Source organism: Telopea speciosissima, chromosome 5, assembly GCF_018873765.1.
Source record: "Telopea speciosissima isolate NSW1024214 ecotype Mountain lineage chromosome 5, Tspe_v1, whole genome shotgun sequence".
NCBI lineage: Eukaryota > Viridiplantae > Streptophyta > Magnoliopsida > Proteales > Proteaceae > Telopea > Telopea speciosissima.
In genome coordinates this window covers 54,334,206-54,339,592 of record NC_057920.1, presented here as the reverse complement: position 1 = coordinate 54,339,592, position 5,387 = coordinate 54,334,206, and positions in this window count along the sequence as shown.

Sequence of the window (5,387 nt, the reverse complement as noted above, 5' to 3'; positions counted from 1 at the left end):
CATTGATCACATTTATGATAGTTTGTGAGAAACAAGTACTAGTTTCCCACCCCTTTTTACCTTTTCTACCTTTCTGTCAGTTAGCTTGGTGTATTGGGTCTTCCTCCGTTGGTTTCGATTAGCCTTTTGTATCTGCCAGGTCTCCATATCAGTTTTATCAGGTCGGTTATTGCCGTGATAAAAGCTCCGTGTCTCCGAGAGTGTTGCACTCAGGCTCATCAGATTCAGAATTTTAAACAAAATCTGGTCAACAATAGGGATGATTTGTGATTCACAGCAGAGGGAGACGTGAGGCGTGTAGTAGCTAGCGGCATTAGGGCTTTCCTATGAAACTAAAAAATAGAATCATTTTAGAAGTGGAAAATCATGTAATCAGGTTAAATCCTTCTTCTTCTTCTTTTTTTTCTTTTTTTGGTAGGAAGTTAAAACCTATTTGTAGTTGAGAAAGGAAACGAGGAGACCCAATACATATATATACAAGGGGAGGTAAAAGTTTGAAACTTAGAACCAAAGCAGAGGGTGCTTCAATATACGACTATTGACAATCAGTTGTTAGAATTTTATTTTATATAGAATTAATATTCCTTTATTATGGACTAATACCAAAGCAGAGGGTGCTTCAATATACGACTATTGACAATCCGTTATTAGAATTTTATTTTATATAGAATTAATATTCCTTTATTATGGACTAATATTTAATACCTTAAAATCAGACTAATTATTATTGGTCTAATAAAGGTCTTTTAATTATAGTAGGAGTCTGATGTGGACTGGCTTAGTGTGACCCATATAGTTTCCTATTAGGACTATGATGAGTGAGACTTACAAGGAAACACTATTTAAAGAGAGCTTGGTCCCCTCTTCTAGCCCATCACAATTACATTATTCTCAATCTCAATTGAGAAGTGTATTCTCGAAAAAGAGGAAGATATACATAATTCATCATTCCTATTGTATACGGTATTCTCATCAAGCCAATGATATTTGGGAATAGAGGGGAAGCACCTTGGTCTTTATTTTTCGTTGCGATTATCATTACTATGGATTCGAAACAAGGTTAATGGATTTACTCTGACCTTTTATTATTTGTTTATTTGTATTCTTGGACTGCCTATGGAGATCCTGTTTATTTGATTTCTGTCACTATTTGAGATAAATAAACCCAAGATCTTAACCCTAACCTGACCCGATCCTAACTCAGGATCAGAAACTCCCAATCCTGATCCACTTTCAGGGTTAGGGTATCTCAACCTAGGCCCTGTTCGGGCTCAGGGCAGGCTCGGGCCATCAGGGCTAAATTTGCACCCTTAAATTTAATGGTCCCATCGAACACTCTCAAACCTTTAATGATTTCCAAATGTTGCAAATCATGGATCTCTTTTCCAATAAATTCACAGGTAATTTGCTAGATGAATACTTTCCAAGGTTGAGGACAATGATGTTTAAAAAAAATGAACAAATCAGAACCAGAGTATAATATTGGAGGTGACTACTATACAGACTCGGTGACAATCATGAACAAAGGGAAAGAAATGGAGGATCTTGACCATCTACACAGCTTTTGATCTCTCTGACAACAACTTGCAACGTGAGATTCCCGAAGTCATTGGAGACCTCACATCACTTGTGGTTCTAAACTTGTTTCACAATGACTTAATTGGCCAAACCCAATCATCATGGCACAACTAGAGTCACTTTTGGGCACCTCACATCACTTGTGGTTCTAACCTACCGTCACTTCGTCGTCGTTGGAAGCACCTCCGACAGCAAGAAAGAGATGTGTGAGAGAGGCCTGGAGAGGTGAGGGTGTCTGCACTGGTACTGTTAGGGGTGAACCAAGGCCGGGTTGGATCTGGTTTTTTGAAACTCTAGCCCAATCCTGAGTCCTCTTAGTTCAACCCAAGCCCAACCCGATCCTAGGTCGGGCTGAGATATCTCGGCCCTGATTGACCGTACTCAGGCCAGGTTGGGTTGGGTTGGCCTGATTGACCCTAATTTTTTCTAGGGCCTGGTTGACCCTAATTGACTAGTCTCATGTGATTGGGTATTTGTTAATTTCATAATCAATTGACTATTGAACTTTTCTTTGGTTAAAAATTTTAGTCCAATCTTAAAATTTTAAATACTATTATTCAATAGATAATTAGTTTCTTTTTTTTTTTTTTTGGTAGATCAATAGATAATTAGATAATAAATAAAATCATAAAATATAATAAAAAAATATTGTAAAACATAACCTAACACAGGGTAGGGCCGGGCTAGGCTTATCCCGAGGCCTCAACCCTAGCCCAGCCCGACCCTAATCCCAAGCTTGAAAATTTCAACCCTAACCTACCCTCAGGCTGAAAAATCTAGCTTAGGCCCTATTCGAGCTCAGGGCGGGCTCGGGCCAATAGAGCCAAACTTACACCCCTAGGTACTGCATTGGATGATCTTGCACTTGAGGCGATAAAAATAAAAAATTCTTTGGTTCTCTTAAGTGGATATAGGCCTACGTATCGAACCACAATAAATTCTTTGCATTGTGTGTGCTTGTTTGCTTGATCAATTTTCCGTGTTTGCAAATTTGTCCCAACAGGTTGTATATTGATATCAATACGTAAAATTACAGGGTGACACCAACCACCAAACTTTTTATTTTATTTTATTTTTATTTTTTGTGGCACAAGTAAATAGAATTCCAATAAAATCCTCTATAATCCAAAATTTGGAAGCAAGAATCCCTTTTCTTCATAAATATGATAAATGAATTCCCAGATTTAACAAATGGGAAATGACTTTTGAACTTTAAAAAGAGGATTTGAGTGATGTTTCGTCAAAGTGGAACCATCTTACTAGAAACAATACAATTCATGAGAATCCAGGAACCTTTTTGTTGCCATCTCATTATGTTTTCTCTAAATCAAATTTCTTGTCCTTTGAATCATAGGAAGGTGTGGTATGAAGATGTACTGGAACTGACAAAGGAAGAGAATGAGATATAAAATGTCATTAAACTAGTCTTGGATGTTGGCAAAAGTGATGTTTTACCCATTAAAAAAGGCCCACAAAAGAAAAGGATCACAACCCATAGAGTCAGAAAACACCTCTGGTTTATTCTCTAATTGTGTGCTGGCTTGCACTCATTCGACATGTCAGCTAATATCTATGAAATGCATCCAATTGGCAGGATTTTGTGTCTTTGCGATTATGAGTTCTCGTTTCCTGTTGTATCCTCCCCAGAGCTCTCTTGTAGCTTGATTCAGCTGTAGGGACAAACCTTTGGTTTTGTTGTGGAGTTATCTCCATCATTTTTTCGTTTTTTTCTTCCTCTTTCTTCTTTATTATTTTTTCCTTTAATTTAGGGGGCAAAATTTCCCCGGCTTCGTTGAATATGTTAATCATTCACCCACACAAAAATTACACTATTTTCAAGCCATGCCTTAGCAAGAATACTTTGACAATAAAACCCATCTTATTTGGAAACATAGAAGGATAATTGATCAAATAACAATCAGAATAACCTGTAAAAGGTATTTAGGTATTTAGGTATTTTGGTCATTTTCACCTAAGTGGTTCTGGATGTAGACGAGATTGTTTAAAACCTTCTTCTGGCTATTGTGAGGCTTATGCCCACTATCTCAGATGATTATTCATCATCATTGTGTGTGTCTTTGAGGGTGACAAAATTAGGTGTTCACAGTCCACACAGATGTTCATTCAAAGGTGGAGTTCTTAGAATTTCTAGAGGGATCTTAGTCTTGATGAAAGGAAAAATGATTGGAACCTGTACAAACTTGTAAGAAGTGATGAAACACGTGGAACTACCAGTAGAACACAGGTATGAGGTGCAGGTGGAAGATAAAGACTAGTTCATGTTACAAACAAATGCAGATATAGAAAGAAGCGGGTTTTTTTTCGCTTTAGATCTTGTGAGTGGAAGTGATCTCTCCAATCGTATTGTGCCATTATGAGAGGTATAGTCACGTCACATCCTGTGACAGTGAGCTGTGCGGGACACCCTAAGCAGGGGTGTGAGCCATGCTGGTTTGGGTGTGGTGGATAGGTAGAGTTTGTAGCATTGACATCAACATTGTTCTTCTTCAGGATGACTTGTAGAATTCAAGCCAAGATAGACATTTGTTGGGATTGCGTCTTATATTTTGCGGGTCTCACAGAGTCTTTATTGAGCTTGTATATGTTTAACTTGATCGATTTTGGATCTATCACATGCACAAGGGTAAAATTTTAATTGTATTAGAGTTAGGGTTTCTATGGTACTTATTTACTGATTGTTTGGAAAAAAATCCTTGTAGGGATCACACAGTGAAGTGGAGAGAGGTGTAGAACTCTTATGGTGAATAGAAAAATTCCTAATTTTCTTAAATGAATATAAGCATTCATGTGGAACCACATCAAATTTCTTGTGTTTAGGTGTGCTTGTTTGCACATTTGTCCCAACAGGTTGTATGTCGATTCCAATACAATTACATGGTGACACCAGCCACCAAACCTTTTTATGGCATTATCAGAATTTTTGCACAAGTAAATAGAATTCCAATAACATCCTCTATAACCCAAAATTTGCAACCAAGAATATCTTTTCTTCATAAAAATGCTAAATGAATTCCCAGATTTGACTTCACAGGTGGCAAACAAAGCCAGATACCTTCACAGACAGAATACAAACTTGAGGAGTTTAAATGTTTTGAAAAACAAATGTGAAAGGACTTCTGAACTTTAACAAGAGGATTTTGAGATGAAATGAAATTTTTTTGGAGGTATTTTCCGTGATTCTGATGCTTAGGTTATTTTTTTCTTCAGAAATTTGTTGGGAGTGGCGATTAATTTTGAAGCTGAATTCCATGCCTTTGTCCTGGGTTTGGAATTTGCAAAATGCCAAGGTTTCTCAAATCTTTGGATTGAGTGTGACTCAGTGGTTGTCTTCATGCTTGCTTCGAGGGCTATGGTTTCCTGGTTTCTCTGGCAGCGCTGGTATGATCTGTTTTTGTATTTAGATTCGATTGTGTGGAAGATTTTTCACTACTTCCAGGAAGCAAATCCAATCGCTGACTTTTTGGCTAAATCTACGACGACTCAACAGAGTTCTTGGGTGATGGTGTCTTTCCTGGTCTTGGCTCAAGATGACCTTGTTATGGATGCTCAGGTAGACCGAGATTCAGACTTGTCTATTCTTGAATTCTTTTTTGTCGTTTTGGCTTTTTATTTTTTTTTTCTGTTGATGGATTTGCCATAGATGAGAAAATATTAGGTGTTTTTTTTTAGGGGGTGTTTCTCCCCTTGGTCTGTGTATATTCTGTTCCTCAGGTGCTTTTTAATATATGATCCTTCAGCCAAAAACAAAATTTTGCTACACTTGTAGCAGAATAAGGCTAGCAGCCAAG